The sequence below is a fragment of the Gossypium arboreum genome, chromosome 11 (assembly GCF_025698485.1).
Source record: "Gossypium arboreum isolate Shixiya-1 chromosome 11, ASM2569848v2, whole genome shotgun sequence".
NCBI lineage: Eukaryota > Viridiplantae > Streptophyta > Magnoliopsida > Malvales > Malvaceae > Gossypium > Gossypium arboreum.
Genome location: NC_069080.1, coordinates 58,704,140 through 58,729,092, shown reverse-complemented (window position 1 = coordinate 58,729,092; position 24,953 = coordinate 58,704,140). Strand labels below are relative to the sequence as shown.

The following is a 24,953-nucleotide window of genomic DNA, read 5'->3' as shown; positions in this document are numbered from 1 at the left end:
AACAAATAATGCTTAGTAAGTTCATAGAAAATGAAACAAAACTTACCATTTCATTCACATAACCATAAGAATAAGCATAATGTAACCCAAACCAAAAGCTTGGCACAAGCCTAAGCATCATCATCATCAATACACAAGTTAGTGCATTTATACATAACTCATTTGTATTAACCATATGATATGTCATTTTCATATGAAAATACATCATTGGTTCATACATCCTTTCCATGAACATGTGCATAATTCCATTTGAAAACTTACCATTTCAATCCCTTTTCTTGCTCACTAAACCATCTAGAGAATCATTGAATACTCGGGAAAGCTCACACTAAGTGTGCTTAAACATATAACTATAACCTTTCCTTTACATTATTGCTTACACGAGCTGTGAAATGGGCCCGCTTGTAACAGTCCATTTTTAGTAAATTCAGAGTGGTTTCGGGATCGAGTCATAAAGAAAATTTATTTTAATATTATTGCATGGTTTGCATTATGATAGGAAAGATGTATGGAAATTTTGATAAGAAAATTTTACTGATTTAATGATTAATTATAGAAAGGACCAAATTGCATAAAATGCAAAAATTGAATTCTAGTAGCTATAAGTATCAAATAGCTATGGAATTCAAAATTTGAGGTCCTTATATGGAAATTAGACCATTAAGAAAAGATAGTAGATATTTTTGGTGAATCATCCATGGAAAATTAGAAAAAGAAAAAGACTAAATTGGAATATTGAAAAATTAATAGATGATAATTAAATTAAATAGAAATAACATATTATTATTATCATCTTCTTCCCCAAAATACATGGAAACCCTAAGAAAGAGACATTCAAGCAAGCTTTCTTGGCTTAATTGGGTAAGCATTCTTATCCCGTTTTTAGTAATTTTTATATATTCGAGTTCGTAATAGCTTAATCTATCTATTTTGGAGATTAATTTATAAAGATATCAAAGTATAAAATTTTTTCCATTAATGTAAATGCTAAAAAATTGAAATTTATGGTAGAAAATGAAATGTTGTTGGTAGAAAAACAACTTTTACAAAGAGAAATTTGATGAAATTATGATTTAGGGATTAAATTGAAAAATGATAAAACCAATGAAAAAATTCTGATTTTGTGAAATTCATGGGCTGTTATTATAACATGTAAAATTTGGTTAGGCTTGAAATAAGGATTAAATTGCATGAATTTTATTTTTCGAGCTTAGGGATGAAATTGTCATTTATGAAAAGTATAAGGGAAAAATGATAAATTTGCCTAAGATGTGAATTAAATTGATGCTAAATTCATTTATATAGATCTAGAAAGATTAAATAAAGAGTTAGATCGAGGAAAAAAAAGGTGTTGGATTAGTAGATTTTCTTACACAAACAAGTGTCGAGGTAAGTTCGTTTAACTTAATTTTGTATATTAATATGTTTGAATCACATGTTGTATTTGTGTGAATTGCATAAATGTTTAATGTATGAAATTAATCACATTCCCGATATTGTTCGATAAATGATAAGTCCCGTATGAATAATGAAATGTGATGGATACAATATTTTCCCGTATTGATTATAGTCCTGCGTACATTGCGAACATTATAGCTTAGAAGAGCATCCTATTAAAAGCCTTCTCGAGCATTCCTGTTATATGGTTTCTACGAGCATTCTGATCGGTAGTGATCCTACATGTGTTGCGAACTACCACAGCTTTTTGTGAGCATCCTGTTATATGATCAGTTGTGATCCTGCATATATTGCGGACACAAACGTAGCTCTTTATGAGTGTCCTGTTATAGCTTGCTTGAACTTCCTGTTAAATGGCTGTTTGAAGCTCTTTGATAATAACTCTTCGGAGTTACCTATTAAGCTCAATAAGCTTCCTAATTAAAAATCTTATGAGTTTCCTGTTTAGCCTTGGTAAGCTTCCTGATACATGGCTCACATGAGCATCCTGTTACATGGCTTGAGAAAGTGCTTCTTGATAATGTGCCTTAATTGGGTACCCTGAATATGAATTGACAGATTTATAGTTTTGTACACTTTGAGTGTACTACTGATGTATCCATCGATATTTCAAATAAATTCAATGGGTAAAGTTTTAACATGTCTACACTGAACTTGAGATGGCTTGTTATGGAAATGTATGAGTTATGTGAAAATACTATATGAAAGGATTATGTATATGAAAGTTATTACATGATGAGCTCATCATTATTATTATTTGAAAAGTATTTAGAAAATTTATGAGTGTATGTGATTAGGCAAATGATTAATTTTGTTGGGATGCATATTATTAACATGCTTATTTCAAATGAACATGATTGGTAAGCGAAATTACTGTTATACGAACTTACTAAGCATCAAATGCTTACTAGGTTTTCTTTCCTCTATTTTATAGTACTCGGAAGCTCGTAAAGGTTGGAGATCGATCAGAGCATCATCACACTATCCTCTAGCTCGTTTTGGTATAAATAGAAATCTTACCTTGGTGTAATAGACATGTATTGGCTAATGATAATAATTGAGGGTATGTAAATGTTTTCGTTATAACTAGCCATTGGAATGGCTAGTGATTATAAATTTAATGCATACTTATGCATAAAGTTTATTATATTTAGTATATGAATGTGTTTGGTTTAATATATTAGATGCAATTAAGTTTGGGTAAGTATATAATTTTAATATAAATGTCATGCATAAAACTTGATCATTAGATTTATTTATATGCCTTGAATTGGTTGGTGAATATATTGAAGTGTTGATGTAGGTGCAAGGTAAAAATGGTGAGAAATAATGCTTGGAAAATGGCCTTATCCTGTCCACATGGGCAAGCACACGGGCGTGTGCCTCAATCGTGCGTGACACACAACCATGCGTATAGGCATGTGGTTTGGTCGTGTGTCCCCTGCATCTTAAAATTAGAGAAACAAAATGCCTAGAATCGAGCACATGGGCAGAGACACGGACGTATGTCTCAACTGTGTGAAAGACATGGCCCAACACACGGGCATGTGACTTGGCTGTGTGAATCCTACACCTATTTTTGAAAATTAAATTGTCCACACGGCCTAGCACACGGGTGTGTGGTAGGCCGTGTGACCCAAGTCAGTAGCTACCTTAATTTGAACACAGGTTGGGACACGACCGTGTTCCTCACATCGAATGTCCACACGGCCTAAGACACGGGCTTGTCACTTGACCGTATGAGCCACACGGCCTACCCATACGGGCGTGTTTCCCCTGCATTTAGGAAAATTTTATTTAGTCCCGACTTATTTCTAATGCATAAATTGGGTCTCGAGGGTCCATTTAAGGGACAATATGATTGAATATGATTGGATATGAATAATAAATGACATGACTTAATTATATTTGTTCTGTAATGTAACATCCCTTACCCGTATTCGACGCCGGAACAGGGTACGAGGCATTACCGGTCTTAAAGATAAGCAACATACATTTCCGAGTCATAAATCTGGCATCAAATTAAAACTTTTTGAAATCAAGTATAAAATGCCTAACATGAGCCTATGAGTCCCAAAACATGCTTTGGAAGTGGTTCGGGACTAAGCCGAGAACTTTAGAAAATTTTACAACACTTAGAAAATTTTACGTGGTCTTACACGAACTCATATACAATGCCGATGTCCCAGACATGGTCTTACGTGTAAATCACAAATCGATGCCAACATCCCAGATGTGGCCTTACACGAAATCACATATCGGAATCCAATGTCATGACATTTGTATCCTAACTATTCCTAAGGTTCGTACGGGGCTTTTGGCGTCGTAAACCGATCGATTCCATCCCGTATATATTTCTCCCATGCTTATACTAATTCGACATCAACACATATATAGGTAATAATTTAATTCGGCACATATATTACATAAACATTTGAATTTAACGACATTTGTTTACTTATGAGCTTACCTTGGACGAAGACGAATGAACTGGGACGACTATTCGACAACTTTAGACTTCCCCTGATTCAATTCCTATTTCCTTTTTTCTTGATCTAAATTAATACAAATTTAACCTGTTTATTCATATATTCATTCAAATTCATCCATGAACACACAAATGGGTAAATTACACTTTAGCCCCTAACATTTCACATTTTTCACGATTTAGTTCCTATTTCACAAAACACAAAATATTCAAGTTTTCACCACACCCATGCTTGGCAAAATTTCACTAAGGTCCCTAGCAGCCCATTTCTTTTATTTATTTCACATTTTGACCCCTCAATTTACAAAATTCACAATTTAAACCTAAATAGGCATTTTTACTAAAAATCACATAATTAAACATGAAAATCTAACAACATATATTTATTTTTCATCATCAAACACAAAAATCATCAAGATTTTAACAATGGAAAATCTCAAATTCATCATCAATTCTGAAAATTAAAGCATGGGCTAGTTAAAACACAAAGCAACAATCTAAAAAAACGTAAAAATTATCAAAAATCGAAAAAAACGAACCTTGAATCAAGCTTGGAAAAGGTCGAATGTAGCTAGCTTATTTTCTTTCTTTTTCCTTTAAAGTTTCGGCAAAGATGATGAACATAATGCAAAAAACTTTATTTTATTTAACTACATTTTAATACATAATTTAGTTTTATGTTTTATTTTATTTAACTACATTTTAATACGTAATTTATCTTTTTAACCTTAATGAATTAATTATAAACTATATAATGGTTGTCCAAATGTGTCCACTACCGCCCAAGCTATTAATTAATGGCCTAATTTCTTTTTAAGGCCTCCACATTAAAAGAACATAGCATTATAACACTTTAACAAATAGCTAGCCACTTTTACAATTTACGCGATTAAGTCTTTTTATTAAATCAAACACTCAAACGATAAAATTAAATCACGACAATTTCACATATGTAAATTAACATGTTGTAGACACCAAAAAAATTATTAAAATATTTTTTTGACTCGGATTTGTAGTCCCGAAACCAATGTTTCGAATAGGGCCTAAATCAGACTATTACATGTGCTGAGGCTGTATCCTTCACAAGGCTAAGACACATGGCCGTGTCTCATGCCCGTGTGCTCTATACTGAGCATTCTGTTTTGCAACAATTTAGGTGTAGGGGACACACGGCCGGATCACACGCCCATGGGGTTGACCGTGTGTCACACACAACCTAGACACACTCCTGTGTGTCTACCCGTGTGGACATAAACAAGGCTATTTACCAAGCCATTTTGCTACCCTTACTTGCACACATCTACACAACAACACATGGCACAATTTCAAGCATGTAAGAGCTACCAAACCATTCACAATTATGACCATCACATACCAATACCATATCAACATCTATCATACACACAACATTTATCATGCCATAAATCATTCATGCCAATTTCACCTTCACTAGTCTTCATTTAACTACTCTCTAGTTACCTTATTATACACACAAATTTATCATCTCATCAATAGACCACATTACCAAACATTTAACATTCATGCCATAAATCACATTTCCAAACAATTCACATTCACCAAGCATACCATGATCATATCACCATCATAACCAACATTAGCCAACTTCCAAGTCTATATACAAAATGAACTATGAATCTTTACAACCCAATACATATTGTAACACCCCGAACCCGAGACCATCGCCGGTGTCGGACACGAGGGGTTAACAAGCCAAGTTCACATGTTTTGCCCACCAATTTGACATTTCCAGTCAGGCTGGAAAACTGCGTCACCGTTGCCTTAAAAATCATATCTCGAGTTTCAAAACTCGGAAACTGGTTTCGTAAATTTTCCCTGAATTTAGACTCATATATCCATCCATGGATTTATTTCTAGAATTTTTGGTCTGGCCAATTGGTACAGTTTATTAGTTAAATTCACCCATGTTACAGGGATCGACTGCTCTGACCTTTGCGCGTTATAACTTGAATATCTCTCTGTACAGGGCTTTAATACTGGTGCCGTTTGTTTCTAATGAAACTAGAATAAAAATGGAATCTGTACGTATAAGGCATGACAACTAATTCTTTCTGGATAATTTATAGTAAATTTTTAAAGTTGCGACAGGGGACCCAGAAACCGTTCTGGCCCTGTCTCACAATAGCTTTAATATCTCTTAACATGTAACTCCTATGACCATTTCGTTTCTTCCATATGAAAATAGACTCATCAAGGTTCATTTACATAGCTTATTCACTAATTAATACCATTCCTACAAATTTTGGTGATTTTTCACATTCACGTCACTGCAGCTGGCAGCATCTGTTTTTAAGGTAAGTCTTACCTATTTTGTAGTCTCCATGAACCAACTAGTCTTGCCATACATAGGTTCATATATGATCATTTTAACCATACCAATGGCTGATCATGTGACCAACACTCCCATTTCCAATCCATAATCACATCATGACACCATATATATACATACAAACCACAAATAGTCTAAGTTCATGCTTCCTTTTACGAGCCATTTTCGCATGGCCGTATACATATACATCACCACATTTTTAAACCAACAAGGGGTAGTCTTATACGTGCCATTTCAAAGTTCAACCAAAAATTTATACCAAGATAGAGGCGTTGATAGTGTGGATGACTTCGACTTTATTGATCCCGAATCCGATTGCTATCGAGCGAAATCTATAACACAGAGAGCCAAAGTAACGGGGTAAGCATTTTTATGCTTAGTAAGTCTCAAGGAATATAATCAACTCTAATTACAGCAATACATTCACATAGCCAAATGCATCATTTCATTAATACACATTCTTACTTCACACTTCATCATTATATACTTTCACAAAGTGTCAATCAATTCAATAACTGAAATTCATTAGTCGATTGAGCGAATGTTGCTCAAACATGTCGACTTTCCAATGCACATATAAACGTACCTTATTCTTTGGGCTTTTCGAGTGTACTAATTGAATTTATTACAGCAACCAACACTCACCTCCAGCCCAAGATTCTTGAATATAACCGGATATAACCATGTGCACAAATGCCTTGGTCTTAGCCGGATAGAATGACTCGCACGAATGCCTTGGTCTTAGCCGGATATAGCCACTAGCACAATTGCCTTGGTCTTAACCGGATATAATTTCCAGCATAATTGTCTTCGGCTTAGCCGGATATCATTCAATTTCTCATGCACACATACATCAATAATCATTTGACATACATATTTCATTTTCGTTACTAAGGCTCAAACACAATTATAATCATTAGCATAATCGCCGGGACTTAGCCCGGGTATCATTCAATACTCATACACATAAATCAATAATCAATACATCCATATTTCATTCCACATAATTCAATTAAGGTCACCTCTTGAGGACTTACCTCGGATGTTGTCGAACGGCTTTTACGGCTATTCGATCACTTTTTCCTTCCCCTTGTCCAATTGTGGCCCTCTTAGCTCTTGAGCTAATTCAAACAAATTCAATTTATTAAAACCTCATTGTGCTAGCTTATGGCCAAATATGACAAGGAGTTTAAATGGTCATATGGCCACTCTTTAGCTTGAATACACAATGGTCATGCACATTTTATACTACATCAAGCAATTCAATACAATTCATTCGAGCATCAAGGAAAAGCTAAGGCCATCAATAGGCTACCTAAGGCCGAATGTACATGTCCATGTTGAGGCCAATTATGCACTTAATACCACACAAAAACAGCATGCATTTTACTAGTTAATGCTTTGCATATTGTAGCTCAAAACTTATAATATAGCATCAAGCACTCATATGTGTGCTAGGCCGAATGTGCTTACAATTTCACAATTATTCTTCAACATCTTCTTCTTTAAACAAACATATTCATCACTTACTTCATAACCAAAGCATCATGTGCAAACATATATATACATATATGAGCATGGCGAATTTCAAGGTGTCCATAGCCATCCAAAACACAAATTTTAACTAACATGCAAGAAGCATGAACCATGCTCATGAATGCATCATGGCGAATATGACAATCATGCCCTTTTCAACTTCAATCATGGTTAAACAAAAGAAAACTCAAAATCTTACTCAAGAGTAGACAATCCATCATTGCATGCATCATCATCAAGCTTCACACTTAGCATGCAATGGCTTTATCACCATAACAACTTTGGCCAAATACCATTTCCATGGCATAACAAGGATTTGAGCCATGGCTAACATGCACATCAAGTTAGCAACCAAAACATGCATGAAACTCCTAACACAACCTCATACATACCTTAATCTTGATGCAAATTTAGCCAAATCTCCTTCTAGATCTCTTCTAAACCAAGCATGAAGCAAAAATCCTCCCCTTTTCCTTAGTATTTTCGCCAAGAAGTGAAAATAGATGAACAATTTTTTTCTTTTCTTTCTTTAGGATATTCGCCAAGGCTATGGAGAAAGATGAACACTTTTTTTTTGTTTCTCATCCTACTAACATTAATTTTTTTTCCATACTCTTATTTTATTATTTCTAACATCCACCACTAGCAAAACATGTTTAAGACATGTTTTCTTTTGCCCATATTCATCACCATGGCCGGCCACTTCCCTCTCTTTGGGTAAATTGACATGCAAAACCATTCTTTTGCATGCATGTACTATTAGACCTTTGAAGATTGGCCCATCACCTTTCAACAATGTTTCATATAAGTCCATCTAAATAAATTCACATGGAAATGATCAAATTAATGCATGCAACTTTCACACATGCATTTGCTAACATCATAAACATAGAATATAACTTCTAATTACTTATAAGACTCGGTTTAACAGTCCGACACCACTTCCGACTAGGGTCAAATTAGAGACGTCACAACTCTCCCCACTTAAGAAATTTTCGTCCCGAAAATCTTCTTCGGTAAATAGGTTTGGATATCGCTCTTTCATAGAGTTCTCGGTTTCCCAAGTAGCTTCTTCTATCCCGTGCTTGAGCCATAACACTTTCACTAGCGGAACCCGTTTGTTTCTCAATTCTTTCACTTCCCGTGATAGGATACGAATCGGTTCTTCCTCATAACTCATATTAGCTTGAATTTCAATTTCGATGGACTAATCACGTGCGATGGATCGGATCTATAGCGTCAAGCATCGAAACATGAAAGACATCGTGAACCCTTTCGAGTTCGGGGCAAAATCAAACGATATGCCACCGGACCGACTCGCTTCGGATATCTCATATGGCCCAATGAACCTCGGGCTCAACTTGCCCTTACTACGGCCGAACACGAGTATCTTTTTCCAAGGCGATACCTTGAGAAACACTTTATCACCCACGATACTCGATATCCTTACGCTTCAGATCCGCGTACGACTTCTGACGATCGGAGGCTATCTTCAGACTTTCACGGATTACTTTCACTTTCTGTTCAGCATCCCTAATCAAATCCACCCCGAAAATCTTGCTTTCACCGAGCTCAGTCCAAAACAATGGTGTACGGCATTTACGACCGTACAAGGCCTCGTAGGGTGCCATCTTAATACTTGATTGAAAGCTGTTGTTGTAAGCGAATTCAATCAACGGCAAATACCGTTCCCATGAACCACTAAACTCAAGGACGCAACATCTTAACATATCCTCAAGTATCCGAATTATCCGCCAGATTGACCATCGGTTTGGGGTGAAAGGCGGTCTTTGAAATGCAACTTGGTACCCAAAGCTTCTTGCAACTTTTTCCAAAATCGCGAGGTAAATCTCGGATCTCTATCCGACACGATGGAAATAGGCACCCCGTGTAATCTCACAATCTGAGAGACGTACAATTCAGCTAATTTGTCCATTGAAAAGTCCGTACGTACGGGGACAAAGTGGGCCGACTTAGTCAATCGATCTACCACGACCCAAACCGCATCCTTCTTACTTGCTGACAATGGTAGTCCGGATACAAAGTCCATTGTGACTCGATCCCATTTCCACTCGGGTATCGTGATTGGCTGAAGTAATCCTCAAGGCACCGATGTTCCGCTTTCACTTGTTGACATATTAAACATCTCAAACAAAGTCGGAGATGTCTCGCTTCATACCATGCCACCAAAATCGACGTTTCAAATCATTGTACATCTTCGTACTCCCCGGGTGGATTGCCATTCGGCTACAATAGGCTTCATTCAGAATTATCGAAATGAGTTCAATTCTTTGGAACACACAGACGACTTTTGAACCTCAAACAATCGTCATCATCGATTTGAAATTCGAGTCCTTGTTCGCACACACTCGGCCGTTTTGCGACCAACTCGTCGTCGACTTTACGAGCTTCTCGAATTTGATGTATCAACAAGTGGTTTGGCTTTCAATTCAGCTACTAATACACTATCGGATCAAATGCATAAGTGCACTTTCATCGCTCGTAAGCGAATAATGATTTACGACTCAAGGCATCCGCAACCACATTCGCCTTTCCGGGTGATAGTCAATGACCACTCATAATCCTTTAACACTCGAGCCAACGTCTTTGTCGCAGATTTAAGTCTCTTTGGGTCATCAAATATTTGAGACTTTTGTGATCCGAGTACACATGGCACCTTTCACCAAATAAGTAATGTCGCCATATCTTTAAGGCGAACACGATGGCAGCCAATTCGAGATCATGAGTTGGATAATTTTTCTCATGTGGCTTTAATTGCCTCGATGCATAGGCCACAACTCGACCTTCTTGCATCAATACACAACCTAACCCAAGTAGGGAGACGTCGCTATAGATGACAAACTCTTTCTTGGGACTCGGGTTGCACTAGAATTGGGGCTTCATCAAATAAGTTTTCAGTTGATCGAAACTTTTTGGCATTTCTCCGTCCATTCGAACTTAACATCCTTTTGGAGTAGCCGTCATCGGCGTGGCTATCGTTGAGAAGCCTTTACAAATCGTCGGTAATAACAAGCAAGCCCCAAAAGCTCCAAACCTCAAGAATATTTCTGAGGCTTCCAATTAAGTATGGCTGAAATTTTATTCGGTCGACTCGAATACCGATCGCAGATACCACATGACCCAAGAAGCTAACCTCTTAACCGAACTCACACTTGTTGAACTTAGCATATAATTGCTTATCCCGTAAAATTTGCAAGACTAACCGCAGGTGTTCAAAGATGTTCGGTCTCATCTCTTGAATAGACCAAGATGTCATCAATGAACACGACTACGAATCGATCCAAATATGGTCTCAAGATCCGATTCATTAAATCCATAAATCTGCAGGGCATTAGTGAGCCCAAACGGCATCACTAGGAACTCATAGTGACCATATCTTGTTCAAGGCGTCTTAGGTACGTCCGAATCTCGGATTCGCAATTGATAATAGCCCGATCTCAAATCTATTTTCGAGAACACTGAGGCTCCTTTCAGTTGATCGAACAAGTCATCGATACGTGGTAACGGATATTTGTTCTTTATCGTCGTTTTATTAAGCTGACGATAGTCGATGCACAGCCGCATGGTTCCATCCTTCTTTTTCACGAACAACACTGGCGCACCCCAAGGCGAGAAACTCGGGCGAGCAAAACCTCTATCCACCAATTCTTGCAACTGAGCTTTCAACTCCTTTAATTCCATTGGTGCCATACGATACGGAGCTATCGAAATTGGAGTGGTACCAGGTACCAATTCGATGCCAAATTCTATTTCCGAACAGTGGTAAACCCGACAATTCTTCGTGGAAAACATCCGGTATTCACAAACCATCGACACTGATTCGGGTTTCTTTTCCGATTCCTTGTCATCGAAAGCACGACGCAAGGTACGCTTCGCACCCTTTTCTTACATATTTTCGGCCAACATTGCGATATTACGGTGGCAACCCTTTAAGTCCGTAGACTCAACCCGAATTATTTCATTATTCGCGACCTCAAATCGATAGTCTTGCTCTTGCAATTTACAACCGCATCGTGCATGGTCAACCAATCCAAACCAAAAATAACGTCGAACTCATCGAACGGCAAAAGCATCAAGTCCGCGGAAAACAAGAACCTCGGAACACTAGGGGACTTTTCTTGCACACTTTGTTGACAAGCACGTAATGACCCAAGGGTTTGACACCGAATTACAAACTCGAGAGACTCAATAGGCAAAGTCTTCTTGGATGCTAAGGTTTCACATATATATGAATGAGTAGAACCAGGTCAATCAAAGCAATCACATTTGTATTGAAAAGAGTGAAAGTACCGTAATGACATCTAGAGAGGCAGATCCTCGGCGTGCGGCGATGGCATAAGTCCTAGCAGAGCACGAGCCTCGGATCGATGGTAGCATCTCTAGATCCTCTCGACCGCCAACGACATTGCCCATATTTCTAGGTGGCCTACCTCGAGCAATGGTAGCACCGGGTTTCCACTCGACTTACATTCTGCTCATGCATCCTCGGGCAATCCTTCATAAAGTGGTCGGCCGATCCACACTTATAGCAGGAGCGATCACGAAACCAACAGCTCCCGAATGCCATTTGCCACAATGTAGACACTCCACCCTCTCTCGGCGATCATTTCCACCATCATGGCGATCAAGTGACTCGTGTGGTCACAGGGGTCGATCGCGTCCTCGTCTAGAAAAGCCCAAACGCCTCTAGACCGGCTCACATCATCTTGAAATCTCTTCGATGCTTGTTGAAGAGACTTTCCGAGGACCTCTTTCGAATTCTCCGGTTCCCACATCACTTTTTGTTTCTCCTTTCTAAGCTCTTCGCTTTACAAGCTCGCTCAACAAGTACTACGAACTCTCGTATCTCGAGAATGCCAACGAACATCCTTATATCATCATTCAGCCCATCCTCAAGCGTTTACACATAATGGCTTGGACGAAATGCATTCTCGCAGCGTCTGGCTAAGCCTCACAAATTTTCGTTCGTAGTCAGAATCGACATAGAACCTTGCTTAAGATCAAGGAATTCCTTCGCTTTTGGTCGATGAATCTCGACTAATATACTTTTTTGAACTCGATTTGAAAGAATTCCCAAGTCACTTGCTCTCTAGGCACCACAAGTCGAGTACTCCACCAATAGTAGGCGGACTCGCGTAGCAAGGAGATGGTACACTTTAAGCACTCATCGGGTGTACAGGATAGCTCATCGAGCACCGGATAGTGTTATCCAACCAAAATTCAGCTCGCTTCGGCATCATCATCATCCGTAGCCTTAAATTCAGTGGCCCCATGTTTTCGAATCCTATCGACTGGGGCTTACTTGACCTTATTTGGTCATCACCGGAGGTATTATAGGTGCGGGGTTGCATTTGTCGGGAATGGAGGTTGTGGAACAGTAGTGTTAGTTCGAATGTATTGATTAAACCATTCGTTCATCACACTATAAAAGGCTTGCCTAGCCTCATCATTCGGATTGTGGCCATAGGTTGAGAGTCCGTCCCGCTGTGTCCCTTGCGCGGAGCAGCGCCACACTCTCCACATCATCAGCTATCGCTTCGGTTGGGATCGGGATCCATTTCTATAAACAAACACAAAGTCAAATTGTCGTAAATCACCACACTATCGATTCATCATTTAATGGCATGTATAGCTAGACCCCAAACACATCACGGTAGTCCTAGAATCGACTAAACCGTGGCTCGATACCAATAAAATTGTAACACCCGAACCCGAGACCATCGCCGTGTCGGACACGAGGGGTTAACAAGCCAAGTTCACATGTTTTGCCCACTAATTTGACATTTCCAGTCAGGCTGGAAAACTGCATCGCCGTCGCCTTTAAAATCATATCTCGAGTTTCAAAACTCGGAAACTGGTTTCGTAAATTTTCCTGAATTTAGACTCATATATCCATCCATGGATTTATTTCTAGAATTTTGGTCTGGCCAATTGGTACAGTTTATTAGTTAAAGTCACCCATGTTACAGGGATCGACTGCTCTGACCTTCGCGCGTTATAACTTGAATATCTCTCTGTACAGGGCTTTAATACTGGCGCCGTTTGTTTCTAATGAAACTAAACTAAAAATGGAATCTGTACATATAAGTCATGACTCATAATTCTTTCTGGATAATTTATAGTAAATTTTTAAAGTTGCGACAGGGGACCCAGAAACCGTTCTGGCCCTGTCTCACAATAGCTTTAATATCTCTTAACATGTAACTCCTATGACCATTTCGTTTCTTCCATATGAAAATAGACTCATCAAGGTTCATTTACATAGCTTATTCACTAATTAATACCATTCCTACAAATTTTGGTGATTTTTCACATTCACGTCACTGCAGCTGGCAGCATCTGTTTTTAAGGTAAGTCTTACCTATTTTGTAGTCTCCATGAACCAACTAGTCTTGCCATACATAGGTTCATATATGATCATTTTAACCATACCAATGGCTGATCATGTGACCAACACTCCCATTTCCAATCCATAATCACATCATGACACCATATATATACATACAAACCACAAATAGTCTAAGTTCATGCTTCCTTTTACGAGCCATTTTCGCATGGCCGTATACATATACATCACCACATTTTAAACCAACAAGGGTAGTCCTATACATGCCATTTCAAAGTTCAACCAAAATTTATACCAAGATAGAGGCGTTGATAGTGTGGATGACTTTGACTTTATTGATCCCGAATCCGATTGCTATCGGCGAAATCTATAAACAGAGAGCCAAAGTAACGGGGTAAGCATTTTTATGCTTAGTAAGTCTCAAGGAATATAATCAACTCTAATTACAGCAATACATTCACATAGCCAAATGCATCATTTCATTAATACACATTCTTACTTCACACTTCATCATTATATACTTTAACAAAGTGTCAATCAATTCAATAACTGAAATTCATTAGTCGATTGAGCGAATGTTGCTCAAACATGTCGACTTTCCAATGCACATATAAACGTACCTTATTCTTTGGGCTTTTCGAGTGTACTAATTGAATTTATTACAGCAACCAACACTCACCTCCAGCCCAAGATTCTTCGGAATATAACCGGATATAACCATGTGCACAAATGCCTTGGTCTTAGCCGGATAGAATGACTCATACGAATGCCTTGGTCTTAGCCCGGATATAGCCACTAGCACAATTGCCTTGGTCTTAACCCGGATATAATTTCCAGCATAATTGTCTTGAGGCTTAGCCCGGATATCATTCAATTTCTCATGCACACATACATCAATAATCATTGGACATACATATTTCATTTTCGTTACTAAGGCTCAAACACAATTATAATCATTAGCATAATCGCCGGGACTTAGCCGGGTATCATTCAATACTCATACACACATAAATCAATAATCAATACATCCATATTTCATTCCACATAATTCAATTAAGGTCACTTCTTGAGGACTTACCTCGGATGTTGTCGAACGGCTTTTACGGCTATTCGATCACTTTTTCCTTCCCTTGTCCAATTGTGGCCCTCTTAGCTCTTGAGCTAATTCAAACAAATTCAATTTATTAAAACCTCATTGTGCTAGCTTATGGCGAATATGACAAGGAGTTTAAATGGTCATATGGCCACTCTTTAGCTTGAATACACAATGGTCATGCACATTTTATACTACATCAAGCAATTCAATACAATTCATTCGAGCATCAAGGAAAAGCTAAGGCCATCAATAGGCTACCTAAGGCCGAATATACATGTCCATGTTGAGGCCAATTATGCACTTAATACCACACAAAACAGCATGCATTTTACTAGTTAATGCTTTGCATATTGTAGCTCAAAACTTATAATATAGCATCAAGCACTCATATGTGTGCTAGGCCGAATGTGCTTACAATTTCACAATTATTCTTCAACATCTTCTTCTTTAAACAAACATATTCATCACTTACTTCATAACCAAAGCATCATGTGCAAACATATATATACATATATGAGCATGGCGAATTTCAAGGTGTCCATAGCCATCCAAAACACAAATTTTAACTAACATGCAAGAAGCATGAACCATGCTCATGAATGCATCATGGCGAATATGACAATCATGCCCTTTTCAACTTCAATCATGGTTAAACAAAAGAAAACTCAAAATCTTACTCAAGAGTAGACAATCCATCATTGCATGCATCATCATCAAGCTTCACACTTAGCATGCAATGGCTTTATCACCATAACAACTTTGGCCAAATACCATTTCCATGGCATAACAAGGATTTGAGCCATGGCTAACATGCACATCAAGTTAGCAACCAAAACATGCATGAAACTCCTAACACAACCTCATACATACCTTAATCTTGATGCAAATTTAGCCAAATCTCCTTCTAGATCTCTTTTAAACCAAGCATGAAGCAAAAATCCTCCCCCTTTTTCCTTAGTATTTTCGGCCAAGAAGTGAAAATAGATGAACAAATTTTTTTTTCTTTTCTTTCTTTAGGATATTCGGCCAAGGCTATGGAGAAAGATGAACACTTTTTTTTTTTGTTTCTCATCCTACTAACATTAATTTTTTTTTCCATACTCTTATTTTATTATTTCTAACATCCACCACTAGCAAAACATGTTTAAGACATGTTTTCTTTTGCCCATATTCATCACCATGGCCGGCCACTTCCTCTCTTTGGGTAAATTGACATGCAAAACCATTCTTTTGCATGCATGTACTATTAGACCTTTGAAGATTGGCCCATCACCTTTCAACAATGTTTCATATAAGTCCATCTAAATAAATTCACATGGAAATGATCAAATTAATGCATGCAACTTTCACACATGCATTTGCTAACATCATAAACATAGAATATAACTTCTAATTACTTATAAGACTCGGTTTAACGGTCCCGACACCACTTCCCGACTAGGGTCAAATTAGGGACGTCACACATATGACCAAAAGACCGAGTCCCTATACATGCCATAAACTTAAAATACTTGAATTCATCAATACCCAAAATGATAGCTTGATAGTGTGATAGAAACTCCAGCGATCTCCAACCCGAGCTAGGTTGACAACACTATAAAACATGGGAAAGGAAGGGGGGTAAGCTATTAAGCTTAGTAAGTCCATATGAAAATAATAAGCAACTCTTACCAATCATTTACCAAGTCCAATAATATAAACACAAGATAATATAAATTGCATTAAAACCCACAGTTATAACTTATTCAGTCACATTGTTTGCTCTATCAATTTGCAAGCATAATTTAACATGTCTTGAAATTAGCCTAATAATCGTAATCTCTCCATTATAATAATTACCACAATCAACCCATCAATTCAAACCTCCTAATAAACATGCACATTAATTATGAGTATTCACTTTTCAAGCATATATTTCAACATTTTTCAATTGTTCAAAGCTCATATCTTCCCATAATCATTTTAATTGGAAATTATGCCAATCTTTCCTCTTTCTTATATCTGATAGATCACAGTTTGTATGAAAAAAACATGCTATATCATAACTCAATTTGGCCCGAAAGGAAATTACACGATCGCCTACCGAATTTACCATGTATTTCGTGCATCCCAAGGCTTTCACAAAAACGTTCTCATGGAAACCATGAACTCACAATATCATGAAGTCAATGCTTATAAAATTTGTGTACATACCCGTACAAATTCGTAATACTTACATGCTCTTTCTCTTCTTTGACATACTCGTTAAATTTCCCGTTGAACCACTAGGAATACTAAAGGATACTCGGGAATCTTGTACACACAGTACCATACCAATGCCATATCCCAGATATGGTCTTACATGTAATCTCGTATCGATGCTAATAGCCCAATATGGTCTTACATGAAGTCTCATATTGATGCCATATCCCAGATATAGTCTCAGTAGCCCTAATGTCATGACATTTGTATCCTATCTATTCCTAAGGTTCAACCGAGATTTCACACTTTTTGAAACTTTTTCGAATACGTCCAAGAGTCAATCGCAATTCATACAATAATAAAGCATTTAAAACATAATTAAAATAATGCATTATTTACATACGAACTTACCTCGGCATAAAAATGGCGAAAAGGACCTAACCATCAAATACTCATTTTTCCCCCTTTCTAATTCCGAAACTAATTTTTTCTGGATCTATAAAATCAAATTTAACTTATTTAATCATTATACTATTCAAATCAGTCCAAAATCACACTATAGAAAAAATTATATTTTTTTCCCTAAAGTTTCACATTTTTACACTTTAGTCCCTATGCTTGTAAAATGAAATGTACTCAATTTCTTTAATAACCATGCCTAGCTAAACCTTATACATGCTTATAGCAGCCCAAATTTTTCTTTAATTTGCATTTTAACACCTACTTTACAACTTTTTACAAATTAGTCCTTTTTAGACATTTTCTTCGAAAATCACTTAGCAAAAGTCGTTTATCATACACCAAACACACATTTTCTACCATTAGACATCAAAATACACAAATATCCATCATGGGCAAAATTTTAGACCTTTATAATTTCTTAAATTAGTGGTAGAAATAGATAGATCATGTTACGAGGATTTCAAAAACATAAAAATAATTAAAAACGGGGCTAGAATGGACTTACAATCGAGCTTGGAAGCTTGAAAAACCCTAGCCATGGTTTCTCCTTGTAAAATTCGGCCATGGGAGGAAGATGGACAAAAATTGGCTTTTAATTTGGCTTTTTAATTCATTTAATTACCAAATTACTAAAATGCCCTTAATGAAAAACTTTAGAAACATACCTAACCATGTCCATTTTTAATGGTATAATTACCATTTAAGGACCTCCAATTTTAAATTTCATAACAATCAGACACCTTTAACCTATAGAACTCACATTTTGTATTTTTACAATTTAGTCCTTTTGACTAAATTGAGTGCCCAACGTCAAAATTTTTGAACAAAATTTTCACGAAATCATTCCATAAAATCGCAGAACATAAAAATGTAATAAAAACAATTTCTTTTACGTCGAATTCGTGGTCCCGAAACCACTGTTCTGACTAGACCCAAAATCGGGCTGTTACATGTAAACCCTGGTAATGCTCCTAACCCTGTTCCAGTGATGGATATGGGTTAGGGGTGTTATACTGCTCACACGAGCTGTGAAATGGAATGTAAGCTACACGATGCTGTTTACACAAGCTGTGGAGTATCCACAAAAAATGCAAGACCTTAGCCATCGGTAGGTCATTCAAGACCGACACCCGAAACATGAAATCCATAATGACATTTCATTTGTATCCTATGAATTCCTAAGGTTCAACCGGGACTCAATAATCGTCATTGCATTGATTAATTCTTACATTGATCAAGTTACCTTATATTTAACATAATAACATACATTTACGTAACATGAATATAACAACCGTTCATATGAACTTACCTCGACGACTAGGGGCGTAGAACGAAGTCGACAAATTCGAGGCTTTAGCTTTTTTTCGATCTAGATTCGTACGTGGTCTATCTTGATCTAAATAGACAATTTCAATCCATTTAATACGTCTAGTATTCAATTTAGTCCACAATTCATATTTATGCAAATTACCATTTCCCCCTAATATTTTAACTTTTTACAAATTAGTCCTTAAGCTCACAAATTTAAATCTAAGCACTTTAATCGCCCTTTCAAGCTAACTGATTTCTCTAGGGACTTAAACCAACCCATATCAATCATCATTTCATATATTTAACATGAAATTTTACTATTTTTACAAACAATTCCCCAATGAAATTTTCATCAAAGATCATTTTACAAAACTAATTTATTTATCAACAAGGACTCATAATCTATCATTAAACATCAAGAATCATAAAAAATCATTCATGGAATAACCCTCAATCTTTAACTATTTTACAAATTGATCCCCAGGCTGGCAGCTAAAACGACCTCAAAAACATAGAAATCATAAAAAATGGGGATGAAAATCATACCGTGCAAGAAGAAGAGCTTAACTGAACCTTAAAGCTTCAATAATGAGGTTTCTTATCCTTAATTTCAGTGGAGAACAAAATTAAAGAAGATGATACCATTTTCTTTTCTTTTGTTTTAACATTATTTACCTAATTACCAATTTAACCTTTAAAAACTTTAATAATTTCAATAAAACCTTACGATGAATATCCACTAACTATAGAAATGGTCTAATTACCATCTAAGTCCACTCAGTTTAAAGTTTCATAGCCATTTGACCCTTTTAACTAATGGAACTCTACTTTTACACTTTTTATGATTTAGTTCTTGTCACTTAATTAATCACGTAAACATGAAAATATCTTAACAGAATTTTACTACGACCTTACTAACATCCCATAAACATTAAAATAATAATAAAATAATAATTTAATTGTCAAATTTTTGGTTCTGAAACCACTGTTTCGCTTTCACTAAAAACGGGTTGTTACAACTCTACCCCCTAAAGGAAATTTTGTCCTTGAAAATCTTACCAAAAAATAAGTTTGGATATTACACTTTCATAGCTTATTATGGTTCCCAGGTAGCCTTTTATATTTCATGACGTTGCTAGAGAACTTTAACTAAAGCTATGTGAGAAAAGATGAGAAGGATGAACGCGAAAGTGAATCGTAAAGTTTGTCAAAGTCGCGGATTTGACTTTGGGCTCTAGACATTCGAAAAGAAACTTGGATTTTGACACAACCTGAAATGAAATTGAATCCAAGTCAGATAAAAAATTAAAATAAATAACTAAAATAAAATAATAAATCAAAGATTAAGGAAGCGAATAAAGAAGATAAATGGAAAGATAGAACGTGGCGTGTAGAAGTCCTAAGAAGCCTTGGAAACACGAAGAATCCACAACCCCCTTCAAGTGGCTCTAATTTCCCCTCTAAGATAGAAACCTTGGCAAGAAAAAAGTTTGAAGATGATCCACACAATCTAAAAAGATTGCTAAAACTCTTCTAAGAGAAACTCAAGAGAAATTCTTGAAAAAGGAAAAACCTAGAGAGAATTTATTAACTCAAGAAGAGAAATAACATAATAATGAATTGTCTCAATTGTGTACAATGCAAAGGCCTATATATAGGCTAACTAAATAAATCTAAATAAAACTCTTAAGTATACTATAATTCTAATTTAATCTAAACAAGAACTAATTTTAAACTAAACTTTCTTGTTAACATAAAACTCTTATATAACTTAAAATACTTAATAATTATAAAAATTCGGAATAAAATAATAAAAATAATAAGATCTAAAGAATATAATATTGGGCTCATATATAATAAAAATTAAGTCTAAAACTTGAACCCAATATGATTTATACTCGAATTAAAAGCCCTAAATTCGTAATTCTCGTCGTAATCCCATTCAGAAATTCTGCTCGTCCAGTCCTCACTAAAACAGTCATAACTTGAGCTCCCAAACTTAAAATCGAGTTATTCAAATTTCATTTCAAAGATAAGAGATAGATCTTCTAACTCCATGCAAACATCTCAAGCTAAAAATGCTAGGATCCCATCCAAAAAGTTGTCACAAGTCTATTGATTTCTCAAGCCTGAAAATTGGCAATTTTGATGATTGGAATCTAATAAATTTCACCCCATTCGGGCATGTATCATTCTCCCTTTCCTCAAAAATATTCATCCTCGAGTCTTGTATTTGATCGGGTCCTGATTTGATTTGCTTAGCTTTTGAAATTGTTATTGGTCCTTGAGGTAGCGTGAACCCATTACATTCATGGGTCTGAAATTGTGCCTTGAGACCCGCATCATTCCCCCTTCCTCAAGAAGATTCATCCCCGAATCTTTAGCTGCACAAAAAGAAAAAGGATAAGAATAAATAACAATAAAATTAATAAAATGCTTACCTAAGCTTTCTTGTGTGCCAAAACTATCTCCAGGATCAAAGATATGATTTTGATATCCCAAATCAGCATGGATTAAGTATCTCTCCCTCAAAAGAAAATATTCAACACTAGACAAAGAAATATTAGGCCCACGAGTGCTCAAGTAAAAAATAACTTGTAACTTTATTTTAATATGTATGGTCATCCATAAGAATTTCCAACGATGAGTCAAGAATTTCACATAATTATAAAAATCAAGTAGTTTAATATTATTATGTAAAAATTCATATTTAGAGTCTATGGTAGAAGATTTTGTTGCAAGATCAGATGTATGAGGTTTTTTAATAAACCTGTTGAATGCAACAAAAGTAAACTTTAAATACCTAGATAAACCCGTAAAATCAATTGAACTTTTAGACCATTGTTTATTGAAACTTAACCAATGAGAAAACATATCGTAAAGAAAAATAAAATCAGTAGCATACTTATCAAAAACATTCAAGGTACGCATACATATTTCAATTTCTGATGTATCATTACTTTTTTTACCTTCTAGCACCTGTGGAGAATTATCAATGTTCAACTTACCTCTTTCCCACAAGTAAAATCGTCTATCGATGGTAAAGTAATATAATTGAGAGTCAATAAATGGATCCTTGAAATCCTGTAACAAAGAAACACCACTAAACAAATTTAAGTTAGACTTAGTTAAAACAAAATCACTCCTCACTTTTGTATGGGTATTTTCTTGCTTTTTATTTTCTTTTTCCATTTGAGAACTCTCCAATTTTAACTTATATGGATTTTCACTCATCAAATTTGGACCACTGATAAACCAAAATTTATACATATTTTTATCCCATGCTTAGCACATTCATAGATGATTTCTCCTTAAATTTGGTGAATTCCGTGCTCCTAATACTTTAAATTCATGTTTTATACTTAGGTGAGCATAGGAGAATAAAAAGAGCGAGAAACGGGCCGAAAAGGAGAAAATGGACCAACATGTGAAATCAACACGGCCTGGACTTTCGTACACGGGTAGACCACACGCCCGTGTCCATTCAATAGACTCGAACACAGTTTGAAGCAATCAAACATGGGCATGTCACACGGGTGTGTCCCTGTCGAGCCCAAGTTTAGTCCTATTTAGAAAAGGCCACTCTTGAGGGCTTTTAGGCATTCTAAAGCCTATTTAAGCACACTAGAGGAGGATTAGAGGGGACACACAGAGTATGAGGCAAGAAATTACTCAAGGAAAGCTGATTAATCCATCTTAGAAGCCGGATTCATCGTCAAGACTAAAGATCTCCCTTCAATTTCCTTCAGGGGTTTTGGGTTTTCTTTATGTTTTGTTATATTTATTCTTTTGAGATGTTTTCTTTTATTATGAATTAAAATCCCTAAATACCTAAGGGGAATGAAACCTAAGACGGATCTTGTTATTATTATCTGAATTGTATGATAAATATTTGACTTGTTCTTAATTATGAATTTCTTATTTTAATATTCCAGGATATTGATTCAAGTACTGATGTGCTTATTCAGAGGAGAAAAACTCTCTATCTAAGAGTAGATCTAACATAATTAAGCAGAGTTAATTGCACGCTAAGCAATAGGGTGACAAGATTTTACCGGATTAGGGTGAAACCTAATAAGGGAATCCATAGATCGAGTTAATGCAACACTAGGGAGTTAATTAGAAAGAGATTTCAATTAATCAACCTAGGGTTAGACGTTGTTAGTCTCGAGAGAGATAATAATATAAATTAGGGGTTTCTACGGATCAAGTCAAATGAATAAATCGTCTGATTCAGAGTCAAATAACAACTGAAGTCTAGGTAGATTTTTCCTTGGGTATTGTCTTAATCAATCAGTTTTCTCAAAAGTTTTTTCCAATTTTCTTTCTGTGCATTCTTAGTTTAGTTAATTAGTTTAGATAAACAAAACCCTTAATTTTTAGGCTAGATAATAAACAGAAAGTTAATACTAGTACTCTTGGTTCCTTTGGGTTCGACACTCCGGTCTTGCCATAAACTATACTACTGTTCGTTAAGGTGCGCTTGCCTTTGTTGTGATAATAGTTAGTTTCAAGAACGGTCAATTATAAAATTTTAAAACTTATCACACTTCAAATCATCACGATCAAGTTTTTGGCACCGTTGCCGGGGAACTAAGATATTAGGAACACTCGATTTTTATTACTTTAGCCATTTTACTTTTATTGCAATTTAATTTTTTATTTTCTTTTCTAATTTTTAGTTTATTCGCTTCTGACAGGTTTTTATAGTGTATGACTAGAAGAAACCCGTCAGGACCATTACTTTTTGATAGTGAGATCGATCGCACAGCTCGCAGAAACTGAAGAGAAATAAGACGAAGCCTAAGATACACAGAGGAAGAGTAAGAGGATGATATTTCCACCACAATCGAGGAGATGGCTGAAAATCAGGAAAACCTGCTACCTCCTACAATAGCTGCTGATCTAGTAAATCAGAATCCTGCTCCAAGCACTATGTATGATTATGCTAAACCTACTTTAACAGGAACTGAGTCAAGTATAGTTAGGCCTGCTGTTGCTGCAAATAATTTTGAACTAAAACCTAACACAATTCAAATGATCCAATGGTTTGTTCAGTTTGATGGTTTACAGGACGAGGACCCAAACGCTCATTTGGTGAATTTCCTAGAGTTTTGCGACACTTTTAAAATCAATGGCGTTTCTGATGATGCCATTCGCCTTCGGTTGTTTCCCTTTTCATTGAGGAACAAAGCTAAACAGTGGTTGAACTCATTACCACGAGGGTCAATCACTACTTGGGAGCAAATGACCGAAAATTTTTTACTTAAATATTTATCGCCGGCTAAAACGATTAAATTGAGGAACGATATCTCTTCTTTTGTGTAGGATCTAGGGACACTCTGATGCATGGGAGAGATACAAGGACCTATTGAGAAGGTACCCTCACCATGGGTTACCTTTATGGTTGCAGGTTCAAACATTTTACAAAGGAGTGAACCCCTCAACAAGGCAACTTATCGACGCAGCTGCTGGTGGGACTATTAATAACAAAACACATGAAGTGGCTTACAAATTTATTGAAGAGATGTCACTGAACAACTATCAGTGGCAAGTCATGAGAACAAAGCTGACGAAAGCAGCCGGTGTTTTCAACCTCGATGTGGTTACTATGCTATCTAACCAGGTAGAACTCTTAAATAAAAAGATTGACGGTTTGTGTGGTTCTACTCAGGTACATCCAGTA

The 24,953-nt window shown here is 36.3% G+C and overlaps 1 non-coding gene across 1 annotated transcript; it reads right to left on the bottom strand.

Moving 5' to 3' along the window:
• Positions 1 to 24,562: 24,562 nt before the first annotated feature.
• On the bottom strand, positions 24,563 to 24,664 carry LOC128284494 (small nucleolar RNA R71). Its single transcript, XR_008274919.1, has one exon. It is a non-coding gene; the product is annotated as a small nucleolar RNA R71 (small nucleolar RNA).
• Positions 24,665 to 24,953: the final 289 nt, after the last annotated feature.